Consider the following 13,875-nt stretch of genomic DNA (forward strand, 5'->3'; position numbering starts at 1 on the left):
AGAAAACTTCTGTAGGTGACATGACTCAGAGTTGTACTGGAAATCAGTGATGTACAGGGTGAAGAGAAAGGGAGAAAGCACAGTTCCCTGTGGAGCTCCTACGTCACTGACCACCACATCAGACAGGACACTGCCCAGACGGACAAACTGTGGCCTGCCTGTCAAGTAGTCAGTCACCCAGGAGATCACTGAGTCGTCGACACCCATCCTCCGCAGCTTCTCACTCAGCAGCAGAGGCTGGATGGTGTTGAAGGCACTGGAGAAAATAGGCTGACAGGAAGGGGGGAAGACATGCGGCAAATATCATCGGGTCCGGGAGTCGAACCCGCCACGGCAGCGTCGAGGACTCGAGGCCTCCAAATGTGGGTCGCGCTGTCCCCTACGCCACCACGCCACGCCCCCTGAAGAGCTTTTTCACAGCTTTTAATCTCCAGTTCTGTGAAATGCTGTAAATCTGGTTAATGTTCAGATTCTCCTGAATTCAGCATCTGATTGCTCAGAATCACCAACTCCTGATCCCACTGACGCTGCGACTACAGGAGCTCAGAGGGGTCAGATGCTGAGCGGGTCAGAGCGGGTCCAACAGAAAACACTGCGGTCCTGCAGGTCAGCAGGATCCAGTTGGTCCTGCATGTGTTGATATTAATGTTTTCCTCTGACCTGAACCTCCAGAGCCACATAAAGACAGTTACAAAGTCGGCCTTCTATCACCTGAAGAACATTTCCAGGATTAAAGGACTAATGTCTCAGCCAGATCTAGAGAAACTCATCCATGCGTTCATCTTCAGTCGTATTGATTATTGCAACAGCGTCTTCACAGGTCTGTCCAACAAATCAATCAAACAGCTGCAGCTGATCCAGAATGCTGCTGCTGGCGTTCTGACTAAAACCAGGAAGATAGAGCACATAACACCAGTTTTAAAGTCCCTCCACTGGCTCCCTGTAGCTCAAAGAATAGACTTTAAAATCCTGATGTTAGTTTATAAATCACTGAACGGCTTAGCACCACAATTCATTAAAGATCTGCTGTTGTTGTATCAACCTTCCAGACCTCTCAGGTTCTGGTTCTGGTTCTGCTCTGCATCCCCAGAACCAGAACCAAACGAGGAGAAGCAGCTTTCAACATCTATGCACCACAAATCTGGAACAAACTTCCAGAAAACTGTAAAACAGCTGAAACACTGACTTCTTTTAAATCTCAACTAAAAACCCACCTGTTTAGGATTGTATTTGAAATGCAATCAATTACAAATTTATTGATGGAAGTTGACTTAATGATTGATTCTATGTTGCTTTGTGTTTCTGTGTTTGTAATGATGTAAAGCACTTTGAAATGTCTTGCTGCTGAAATGTGCTATACAAATAAAATTTGATTGATTGATTGATTAATTCCTCTGCTTCACTCTCTGGGAGGGTTCAAGCTGTCTCAACCAGTCGGTCCCAGAACCGTCTGCAGCTGAAGGACGAGATTCTGATCGGTTCTGATAGGCTTTGACCGGCTCTGATCAGTTCTGACCGTGTTCCGTGGTTTCCTGGATGTTCGTGTTCCGGATCTAAAGGAACCATTTGTTTTATTTCAAGTTTCAATTTAAGCTTAAAGCTGCAGCTGCAATAAACACACTTTTGCAGTGGCAACACACACACACACACACCCCCCCACACACCCACACACACACACACACACACACACACACACACACACACACCCTGCAGAGCGATCTGCTGTGTCAGCACTTTGTTGCTTCATAAATATGACTCCTGTTTTGTCCTGATTGGCTTCGCGCTGCAGCGGCAGCGAGGGAATTATTGATTGATTTACTCTGCGTCTCGACAATAATTGCTCACCAGGGGAGGGTGTGTGTCGGTGTGTGTTTTGGAGGGAGTTATTATTACCATTTTAAGAGAGAAGGTTTCAACATTTAATAAAGAAAATGATCAATAAACAGCTGAGACACTGAGAGGGAGAGTTTCACCATGAAGACGATAAAGCAGTAAACCTTTAGCAAGCTAATCTACTGTTAGCAAGCTAATCTACTGTTAGCAAGCTAATCTATTGTTGGCATGCTAATCTGCATTTAGGTAAGGATGCATGTGTCTGTACTAGTTATCTCAGTGACAGACTAACAGCCAGGTGACCTCTCACCCCTGACCTCTGGATGGACAGATTAAATTGGTTTTATTGGAACAGTGCATATTAATGGATGTACAATTTTATCAATATAACTGATTTAGCAAAATGCTAATTTCCATCCGCAGTCCCATAAAACAAACACAAGTTACAAAAATAACATTAATACAAATATATTAAAAAATGAGAAACTGTCTTAAGAGATCAAAGTGTTCTGACTTTCAAAATGTTTATGAACTGGAAGGATGTTTTCTTTAACTTTTTTATTTACCGATCAGCAAATAATGGATTGATAATCAGCACTTACATCAGTAACCCTGGTGAAAACAGCAGCTTCAAACCAGTAAGAGATCAGTCTTAAACCAGTTTAAAACCAATATGAAACCAGTATGGGGTAACTGAGCGTTTTCCTTCTACCTGACGGAGCAGAGTCTGTTCTGTCTGTGATGGCCTGATGTCCCACAGTCAGTGAATATGTCGTAGGCTGCTGTAAGGTCAGAGGTCAGATGCTGCCTGGCTCTGAGGCAAAGAGAAGATTTTCCCTCTGGAAGAATCTGCAGCTTCGGCGTCCTCACCTGTTCCTCAGCAACTCCAGAACAGCCCGCTGATTTAAACCTGCCCCCTACCCCCGCTGCCCCCCGCTGATTTAAACCTGCCCCTCCTCCTACCCGTCGCCCCCTCCTCAATCTTTGTCTCCATAACGACTCCTAAAGACTTCCCACTCGACTAACCTTCTTTCTCTGAGTGCTGCCGCGTCATTGGTCGGCCGCTGACATTTTGTTAGACATCATTAAGGTGGACGACACCATAAAGCACCCGAAGGCGACACCCCTTCACCCCCCACCCGGGGTAATACCTCTCGCCCTGTGGGGGACACGCAGCAAGGGGGGAGAGTTATGAGTCTTATTTAAGGTCCCGATTAACCTTCTTTCTGTACGACTAATCAATTTTCACGAGTCGGGCTCCATAAAGACCCTGTACAACACACACACACACACACCCACACACGATCCAGATGTCTCCGTTAGAAACAGAACCAGAATCCCCACTGGGTCAGGTGAGGTTCCATCCTTCCCAGGATCAGGCTTCCTCAGGTAAACTCGGTGACCTGAGGCTGTCTCTACCCGTCTGACCCGTCTCACCCTGACCCCCAGGTGAGTTTATGTTCTGAAATCAGGGTCAAGGGTTAAAACGGTGGGCTTGTGTTCAGAGTCGGAGGTCAGCTCAAAGTTTCTACTCACGTTTGGCTCTATTTCATCAGGATGCAAATGTTTCAGGTTAAACTCTGTTCTTTCATCAAACTGAAAGTAATCGAATCTCTTCACCTTTTCCTCCAACTTTTCTTCTTCTGTCATCCGTCTTCATCTGTTTCTCTTTAGCCGGTCGAGCCTCTCCTCCGTCTCCATCACTCCATATTAGCTCCGTCTCTCCTCTATTACCTCCCTCTTTCGCCCATTAGTAACACCTGAATCCTTCTATTAGATTCAGGAAGTCGGCCTCATAAATTCGCCGGCGTGTGCGCGCTGCTGGGCGACGGCTCACTGTTTTTGATAATGAAAGGATCTGGGCTTAAATTCACATTACCTTTGTGATGTACTTCATGCTTGATCATATGGGGCTCTTTGATTTTATTAACGTCTCTGAATGGATTTCTGGCTCTTTTCCCGTCCGTCTCCGTCTGTCTGCCTCCAACGACGGCTTCGTCCTCCGAGGAGCCGTTGAAGGTCGGGGTCGCCGCTCCGCCCGCTACCTGCTGATGGCCTGCGGAAAGGTTAGCGTGTGATTTCTGACTCAGAACAAACCGGAAAGATCATTTTCTCTGTTCTTACTCAACCTGACCCCCTGCAGGCTTTGGACACCGAATGGAACCTGCTTTCGTTCTGAGAGATTCACATGGCAAGCTGTTGGCCAATTTTAAAAACTTTAGGAGGACTAGGTTTGGTGTGGAGACACACAGCAGCAGCAACTCGTCATGTATGAACCTCCCAAAACCTCTGGAGAAAAAAGAAACATGGCTGACCTGAAAGAAGCAATGGTTGGTGGAAAATGTTTCACAGAGAGAAACAGATACAAAGACTTGTGTGACGTCCACCAGACGTCTTGGTCCTCCATGTCAGTTGTTTCATCTTCTGTATCTTAGATTCTCCTACATGTTTCCATCACATTCTGGTTAGCTACACATTCAGCAGACTGGGATTTGTTTGTGCTTGGAGAACACCAAACCCTGCCCAGGACACCGCAGGGCCCGGTAAAGGAGTAAAGGAGTTTGGTTAGGGTTAGTCCTAGAGAGTGAGGCTAGGGTGGGTCAAGAACTATTGTTAGAGCTGACACAAAAGGTTCTGAGGTTCCTGATCGATCCGCATTCAACCTCAGCTGAAGTTCATGACTGAAAGATCGAGTAGCTAAAATGTGCTTCCTGTTTGCAGCGTCTGGACTCGTCTACCTCCACTCTGTCAGACCCGCAGTTCCCTGCTGAGACTATCTGTTCTTTTGGGAACGCCTCGAGGTCCCCTGGATGACCTGGACACCTGGAGCAGGTGTTCTTCCTGAGCTCTGATTGGCCAGAGGTTCACACCTGAAATCTTCCAGATAGAAGAAGCTGAACTGAGTGAGGAAATGTCAGAGAACCGACTGCCTGTAGGGGGCGCTGATCAGCACCGCTGTGTGTTTGTTACATTCAGGGGTGTGTGTGTGTGTTCTGGTCCACCATAAAGCGGATCAGACAGAATTAATAACTTTCAGGTCAATACCAGCCGCTGCTGCTTCCAACAACACCAGTTTGTTGACTCACGTTTGATCCCAGAAGCACAAAATGAAATTGATTTGACTCGAGTTAATTTCCTCTGTGTGTGTGTGGGCGTGTGTGTGTGTGCGTGTGTGTATGTGTGCACACAGGGAAGCAAACATTGTTAGCTTTACAAGCTGATCAGTCAACTAAAACTACATCACTAATTAAAAGCCTGCTGTGATGGTGTGTGTGGGTGTGTGTGTGTGTGTGTGTCTGGCTGTGGGTCTGACGTTGAACTCTGGACGGGTCAACACACTCGCACTTTTCTGTTTTTTCCGTTTCTCCTCTTCGTTTGCTGTCACACCGTCTGTCATTCCCCCAAACCGCCTCTGTCAGTCAGTCAGTTACTCAGCCGACACATTACAGCTCCGACACACACACTCAGGAACACACACACTCAGGAACACACACCCTCAGGAACACACACACACTCAGGAACAGACACACTCAGGAACACACACACTCATGAACACACAGGAACACACACCCTCAGGAACACACACACACTCACCCACACACCCACCCTCAGGAACACACACGCACTCACGCACACACACACACCCTCAGGAACACACACACACTCGTAGCTGACCATCATTACCAGTCTGCAGTGAGGCAGAAAAGCTTAGTAATAGCAGGTCATCACCTCCTGACTCTGACTGACTGGGTGTGTGTGTGTGTGTGTGCGCGCGCGTGTGTGTGAACCAGTTGGCAGTCTATTAGTGTGCTGTGATGAACTCTGATTGGCCGGCATGGAGCAGCTGTGTGATGTCAGTCAGTGTAGCTGAAAACTGTAAAATCTGCAGAAAAGTTTTTGTGTTGACATCAGAGATGATGATGATGATGATGAATGAGATCATGGTAGTGATGATGAAGATGATGTGGGACTTTATGTGTGATGGTGTTTCCTAATAATAAAAGCTATTATTTAGTTGTGGCTTGTTACCTGTTGCTTCAGTAATAATTTGCAACAGGAATGTTGCCGACTGATGTCCCAGTCAAAGCAACCAGAGTTCGGCTGCTAAAACTTTGGATTTGGTTTATAGTGTGAAGAGCTAAAGTGGGTCGATGATAAATGGATTGGTAATCTCTGAAAAATGAGTCAGTTCTGACTGGACTACAGGGAGAGCATGCAGAGCCAGGCGGGATTCAAGAGCAGGTCACCACTTTGTTTCTCCATGATTTCATGTTTACTTGGATCAGCGACTCTCAAGACCCGAGTGTAGACAGAAACCGCCGGTTCCTGGATCCACTGTGTGGTAGGGATGTGCAATACGGCATAAACTTCATATCATGATACATATTGTGATGGGTGGGTAACAATATATGTACCAATATGATACAATGGAAACAAAAGAAATCACACATTAACTGAATGAAATGTATTTGTGTTCAAACTTGTTTAACATTTGTTTTTGTGCATGTTATATGTATTTAATGTTAATAGTTTTTTAAACCTGAGCTTAATCTTGATGACTTCCTGGTTTCTCTATTTTAAAAACTTGAATTTAATGGATCTCTGCATCGATTCCTGTCTTTTCTTCCCAGTTTTGTGACTGGAACCAGTAACCAGCTGCATTCGCTGCCAACTCCTCATTTTATGGAGGCAAAACAGTTTCCAGGGTTTGCTGATCAGGATTAGAGCTGCACATCATTTTTCTGAGTTTGGGCCAGTGCTTGGATCAGTTCCAGAACCTTTTTCTGTGTCCGTTCGGACCGGTACCAGGAGTCGTGTGTGGGTGTGTGTCTCACGGCTCCGATAAACGCAGCCGTTTGTTTTTGTGTTTTGACGTTTCCAGCTGTTGAGCAGGTGAAGATGATTGCAGCTGAGGTCTGCATTAATATTTCAGATCGCGCTGGGATAATTCATACTCACAAACCGGAGCGCGTGCATGTGAGCGTGCACATTTATGCGTGCACGCTCACATGCATAACGAGCTCTGCTGTCGCTGAGCTCCTGAAAAATTCACCTTTAGCATCAAAGTTTAAAGAGGATCTTCCTCTCTGTCTTAATGAATCTCACTTCATTTAAACATTTAAATAACTGATGACAGCGAGCAAAAAGAACACACTATTATGCACACACACACTGTACACACACACTATAGACACACACACACGCCAACACACACAGAAAGTTGCCATGTTTATGTTAGATAAGTCTTGTAGAAACAGCCTGAGCAGAACCACTTAAACGGCATCTGTGTGTGTTTGTGTCTATAGTGTGTGTGTGTGTGTGTGTGTGTGTGGGGGGGGGGGCATGCATTGGGGTGTGTTTGCGTGTGTGTACAGCTCATGTTTGTGTGGTCTGATCATTCATGTGTGTCAAATTGCTGAAACAGGAAACCTCTCATCTCTACTTAGCTCCGGGCTGAACGCTGTCCAATCCATAAACCTGCTCTGAGATCGTGTGTGTGTGTGTATAGTGTGTGTGTGTATAGTGCGTGTGTGTGTGTCTGTGCGTGTCTGTGTGGTTTCTCCTGCAGAACTGACCTCTGCTTGTGCTTAATACTGTTGTTGGACATTTTGATGATGTGATTGACACACCTGCACATTAACCTTCATAGTGATTTATTTATCTGCTGATTGGTCCCAGCGTTTGGTTCCACCTATTGGTCCCGGCGTTTGGTTCTGGTGTTTGGTTCCACCTATTGGTCCTGGCGTTTGGTTCTGGTGTTTGGTTCCACCTATTGGTCCCGGCATTTGGTTCTGGTGTTTGGTTCCACCTATCGGTCCCGGCGTTTGGTTCTGGTGTTTGGTTCCGGCATTTGGTTCCACCTATTGGTCCCGGCGTTTGGTTCTGGTGTTTGGTTCCACCTATTGGTCCTGGCGTTTGGTTCTGGTGTTTGGTTCCACCTATTGGTCCCGGCGTTTGGTTCTGGTGTTTGGTTCCGGCATTTGGTTCCACCTATTGGTCCCGGCGTTTGGTTCTGGTGTTTGGTTCCACCTATTGGTCCCGGCGTTTGGTTCTGGTGTTTGGTTCCACCTATCGGTCCCGGCGTTTGGTTCCGGCGTTTGGTTCCACCTATTGGTCCCGGCGTTTGGTTCCACCTATTGGTCCCGGCGTTTGGTTCCACCTATCGGTCCCGGCGTTTGGTTCCACCTATTGGTCCCGGCGTTTGGTTCCGGCGTTTGGTCCCGGCGTTTGGTTCCACCTATCGGTCCCGGCGTTTGGTTCCACCTATCGGTCCCGGCGTTTGGTTCCAACTATTGGTCACGGCGTTTGGTTCCAGCGTTTAGTTCCACCAATTGGTCCCGGTGTTTGGTTCCACCTATTGGTCCCGGCGTTTGGTTCTGGAGTCTCCTCCTCAGCAGATGTCCAGCCCGCTCCAGGATCTTTGGGACTTTTTGAAGTCAGAAACGTTTGAATGCTGCATCTGCTCTGATGGACCAGAGGCTCCAGCTGGGCTGAGAATTTAAAGCTTCATTGTGAAGATGGGATGAGTGAAACCATCCTCCACTCAGCTCTTACCGACGGTATTTTCCAGTTCTCTTCCCAGTTTGTAATTATTGATGCATGCTTCAGCCTGTTTAGCATCCGTAGCTCAGCCGCTCAGCCTTTAGGCTCGCTTGGCTTCTCCTCTTTCTGCTCACATATTCAGTCGATTATTTGACTCATTTGCTGCCTAATATTTAGATTTCTGGGACTTCGTCTCCGCTAGCTGCCTAATGGACTCAAGGTGGCGTTAAACTCTGTAGCGTTCTGGAGCAGTTTAAGGCAGACATGTTCCTGCATTACCATGCTTAATATTTTACCCACTAAGTAGTTTTAATAACTGATGCTGCCTGAATTAAACATGGCTGCCCAGAAACACACTGTCTGAGTCAGCCAATCAGCAGCCAAAGAGCCCCAACTCTTAGCTTTGATTGAGAAAGAGTTGAAGTCAAAGTTCAGTTCACTTTATTTTGGTAAATTATCAACATTAAACACAGAAAGTCTGCTGCTTTCTCCTACTACTCTGCTGTTCCTGACATCAACCTAAAGTTCTCTCTTGGTTTTTTATTCTTTGCAGAAGCTGCACTTGGTCTGCCGTTCTGTTTAGCCCAAGGATGCTTCACGTCCGCCCTTAACTTCCCGTTCATGTCGAGTTCGACGGCTGAAAGCTGTAAAAGGTATCATTTCTCCAGGCAGCCATGATGTCACTCTGAGCACAGCAGCTTCCGTAGAATGCAATTTATTAAAAAACAATTTGTTTTAATCAGAAAGAATAAACTGAAGATGTCTCGCCTGTTTCTGTAGTTGGGTTCTGTTTCCACCCTCGACCTTTGACCTCCAGCGAGGCTTGGCGACCAGAGGTCCAACATGTAGAGACTTCAGGAACCTCAGGTTCCACTTCCTGCTTGGCGGAGCAGACAGACCTTTGCTGTTTCCTGTTAGAAGTGTCGACTACAACAGAGCTCTGGTGACCGGATCAGAACCAAAAAACCGGGTCAGAACAGAAGGAACTGGGTCTGGGAAGCTAGTGGCTGAAGCATCAGTGCCTTCCATGAAGGACGACGGAGTCCTTGCTCGAAATTCTGTGAAAGAGGTGAACGGAGCCTCGTGCCGGAACTAAAACGGCGAGTGACTGAGGGTTACTGCGCGTAACGGAAACCCTGTAAATTCTAGACACTAACAGGTACCATAGAATTGCACAAAAATCCGTGAGGAACGACCTGAGCGAAATTCCCTCGTGCTGGAAGCCCGTTGAAAGGCTGTTTTAAACTGCGTGACTGTGAGCGTGACACAGTAGGAGTGGAACCGGTAAACCTTTTATGGATGCAAAAGCAAGAACCCCCACTTGGTGACTTTGTGTTTCTGTGTTTGTAATGATGTAAAGCACTTTGAAATCCCTTGCTGCTGAAATGTGCTATACAAATAAAATTTGATTGCTTGATTGATTCAGGCTTTCAGTGTGTTCATTAACTACTGTATGGCATGTCTGTTCTGAAATCCAGTGCTCTAGGGGCCCTCTATCCACTAGGGGGCAGTTCTGAGTTAGTTTCCAAGTTCAGAGGTTGGGCTCAGACAGCAGTCAACATGGCGACCCCCCACTGGGCCTGATGGGATTGTTTGTCGTCACTCTTATGTGAGGAAAGGCCGGCGCTGCCTCAGGCGCCCGTCGATCCGCGCCGATGTGTTTGTTTTTGGTTTTTGGACAGAAACAGTTTCTGTCCAGCTTCCTGCCTGGGGATTGATAAAGTGTATTCATTCATTCGTTCGTTCATTCATTCATTCATTCATTCATTCATTCATTCATTCAGTAAGTAAGTAAGTAAGTAAGTAAGTAAGTAAGTAGTGTTTATTTTCAGAGTGAGGCTTCGCAGTAGACAAGTCTTTTTGTTATGGGCGACTGTGGCTCTGTGGGTAGAGTAGTTGTCTAGTGACCGGAAGGTTGTAGGTTCAATTCCAGCTTCCTACCCCAAGCTTTGAGTGGTGAAAATGACTGGAAAAGCGCTATATAAGTTCATTTACCGTTTACAGCGCCCCCATGACTACAGGTGGTACTGCAATCTGTTGCATCATTGGATCAAGCATCCACAGGTTGTGTGTGTGTGTGTGTGTGTGTGTGTGTGTGTGTGTGTGTGTGTGGGTGGGTGTGTGTGTGTGTGTGTGTGAGAGGTATAGCAGAGATTTTAATGACAGCTGGATGGACCAATCACAGGCTGTGGCTCACCTGGCTCAGGATGATTGACAGGTAATTTACCTGCAGGTGAAAACTGTGTTGGGAGCAGTGAGGCTGGTGATGATGATGGTGATGTCAGCTCTGGTGATTGATTGTGTTTCCGGGGCGACCGGCTCTGTGCTTTAACATGAATGATTAATTCAGTTGTAATTACCAGGAACTGATGGACTCTGGAGAGCCTGCTGGGAATCCTCCTCATTCAGCAGCTGGTTCTGGTTCTGGCTGGATCCGGATCGGCTGGTTCTGTGTCAATTGTTTAATGGTTTGTTCTTCGGCTGTGACCTGATGTCTGGTGATCATGTGACCTCACAGGGACAATTACAGAGGAGGATGAGGAGGATGAAGAGTATCTAGATGTTGGGTTCAGTCTCAGGATCTGAATTGCTCAGCGGTTCCTCTCCTCTTCCTCACTCTTCATCTCTGTCGTCCCTTCAGTGGGTTGTGGCTGCAGGACTCTGAGCGCAGCGTCTGATTGGCTGCCGAGCCTTACAGGAGGTCGCTGTGATTGGCAGCTGGGAGGCTGCAGGAAGAACACAGACCGGGGGGGAAAGAGGGTGCAGTGTGTGTGTGTTGTGGTGTGTGTGTGTTGTGGTGTGTATGTGTGTGTTCCGGTGGGTGTGTGGGGGTGTTGCAGTGTGAGTGTGTTGCAGTGTGAGTGTGTTGTGGTGTGTGTGTGTTGCCGCTCACTGGATGTTTTCTTGTTTTCGGACCGTTCTCTGTAAACCCTAGAGATGGTTGTGCGTGAAAATTCCAGTAGATCAGCAGTTTCTGAAATACTCAGACCAACCAGGCCACGTTCAAAGGCTCTTAAATCACCTTTCTTCCCTGTTCTGATGCTGGTCTGAACTGCAGCAGATCGTCTTGGCCACGTCTACATGCCTAAATGCATTGAGTTGCTGCCTTGTGATTAGTTAACTGCTCATTTGCGATTGTGAGCAGCTGGACGGGTGTACCTAATAAAGTGGCCAGTGAGTGTAGTATATTGTCCAGGAGTGAAGCTGAAGGAACCCATGTTGTTCCCTCAGGGCTGGACTGCTGCAGCTCTTACAATCAGGAGGTTGACAAAGTTAAAGTCCTTCAGGTTGTCGCCGTTTTTCAGTCCAACATCCTGTTTGGCTGAAAAAGAAAAAGTTGTCGGTCTGAGCAGGGAATTTACATAACAGACGGTTTTTTACATGTCTGGTACTACAAAACCCACAGACCAGTACCAGTCCACGGTCCGGTGCCTGGAGACGTCTACCCTGAAAACATTTTCCTCCTGAATTTCTACTGGATTATAAAAACAGACATGACCTGACCTTTTACCTCCTGATGGGTCAGCACCACCAGAAGTGGATCCGGGTTCCCAACTAAGTCTGGTTCATTCTCTTTGTTGAGTTAACTTGACCAGAGATTGTTGTTGTCCTGCTGTGTGTGTGTGTGTGTGTGTGTGTGGGGGTGTGTGGGTGTGTGTGTGTGTGTGGGTGTGTGTGTGGGTGTGTGTGTGTGTGTGAGAGAGAGAGAGAGCCACTAACATAGACTCACTTTTATAGGATCATTGAAGTCTGATCTTAATTGGACATAAAGCAGTCGTTCTGGACGTGAAGTCATCAGAGTTTAAATCTGTCAGACTGTCTAAAGGTCGACAGCAGCAGAGCTAAAAGCTAATGAGGGGGATAAAATCCACTCTGTTATGCAGTGTGTGTGTGTGTGTGTGTGTGTGAGAGAGAGAGAGAGAGGCTTGGTATTGGTGTGTGTGTGTCATTAGTTGGGCTCTAAACCAACATTAACGACACTCATAAAAGAAAAAGTGAGAGTTTTAATGTGAGGTGGTCACCATCCAGAGGGTGTGTGTGTGTGTGTTGTGACCAGAGGCTGGTCAGCTTGTCCCATTAATGGCCCCTCCCACCTTAACGAGCTAAAAACGAGACCTCGTTAAGGCTCCACCAATAAAACAGGTGCAGCCCAGCTGCTGTGACCATGGCAACTAACCTTTCAGTCACAAATCTCTGGACTTAACTGGACTTTAGAACTTCTGAGTCCAAAGTGGCGAACATCTGAACACACTGATCAATAAAACTGATCATTAAACAATAATTAAACAAGTTAACATATTTCATCAAAATTCTTGAAATACATTCTGATGGGGAAAGACTAAAACTACTAGTTTCATATCGTCCACCAGGCGCTTAATCTGAATTTTTACATTGATTATCAGACTTCTGATCTGATCTTCATTAAATATTGATAAATATTGATGCAGACCCTGAAATGATCCAAGTTTGCGGTTGGAGTCTATCTTAGATCCAACCGACTCACTCCTGTCCTGCTGGCGGCGCTTTGAGAACGACGGACCAATCTTTAAATTTAATCTCTCCGGCCTGGAGGTGAATTAGATTACTCTAAATATTTATCATAATAATGCTTTAACAACTGCAATCTGTTCCACTCGTGACATTTCTCTAATCTGGGAGAAATCCCAGATTAGATCTCAGTCCAAACAAAGTTCTGTTGAGCCATCGACTCCCAGCAGGAAGGACTTCTTAAATAAAATGGATTCTGTTAGCACTCCACCCTGAGGAAGTGAAGCAGCGCTGAATGTAACTATAGAACCCGATCTGATGGTTCTGATCCAACTGAGTTTACTGAAATGTCCAAAGGATTTGCTTCTTCTAAACCTTCAACTTGCTTGTTGGACCCAATCAGAACCAGATTATTTAATGAAGTGTTTCTCTTTTATTACTGCCCCCATCATCTGTCTTTGGTAACAAGAACAGAACCAACAGATCAGAACCAACAGAACAGAACCAGCTCTGAATCGGGTAACCCTTTAGCTTCCTCTGGGATCCGATCTGACTTCCAGCATCCTGGGAACTTTATGAGTGGAAAGGAGGCACCAGGAAAAAAGCGACCTGCCACACATCGAAGAAACATCAGGAATGAAAGATGAAAGGAGGACGAGGCTCGTTAGCCGCCATGTGTTCTCCTACGTTACCATGGAAACGCCTCAGCAAAACTCATGGTCCCACCACTGAAGGAGAAACAGCTTGTTTCGGTACGGATCGTCCACCCAGCAGCTGGAACTGGTTTCCAGTTCAACATTCTGGGATCTCCTTCCTCATCTCTTCCTGGTCTTCATCTCTTCCTCTTCCTCATCTCTTCCTGGTGTCTTCCTCCTTATTGGTCACATGATGCCGCCGCCTCATCAAAGTGGACGAAGCTCTTCTGACCTTTCTACCTGGAAGAGGCACAAAGGCGTCTGGTTGATGGAGTTTGGAGGCAACAAGCAACAACTGGACACTTCCTGTTTCATC

The 13,875-nt window shown here is 46.6% G+C and overlaps 2 long non-coding RNA genes across 2 annotated transcripts; one reads left to right on the top strand and one right to left on the bottom strand.

The window, feature by feature from the left end:
* Positions 1–267: 267 nt before the first annotated feature.
* LOC116716658 (uncharacterized) lies at positions 268–13,218 on the bottom strand. Its single transcript, XR_004338578.1, has 3 exons — positions 13,208–13,218; positions 5,173–5,182; positions 268–401 (listed from the first exon to the last, which is right to left on the bottom strand). It is a non-coding gene; the product is annotated as an uncharacterized LOC116716658 (long non-coding RNA).
* On the top strand, positions 2,044–4,043 carry LOC116716657 (uncharacterized). Its single transcript, XR_004338577.1, has 2 exons — positions 2,044–3,899; positions 3,977–4,043. It is a non-coding gene; the product is annotated as an uncharacterized LOC116716657 (long non-coding RNA).
* Positions 13,219–13,875: the final 657 nt, after the last annotated feature.

The sequence above is a fragment of the Xiphophorus hellerii genome, unplaced genomic scaffold, assembly GCF_003331165.1.
Source record: "Xiphophorus hellerii strain 12219 unplaced genomic scaffold, Xiphophorus_hellerii-4.1 PGA_scaffold_78__1_contigs__length_500000, whole genome shotgun sequence".
Taxonomy (NCBI): Eukaryota; Metazoa; Chordata; class Actinopteri; order Cyprinodontiformes; family Poeciliidae; genus Xiphophorus; species Xiphophorus hellerii.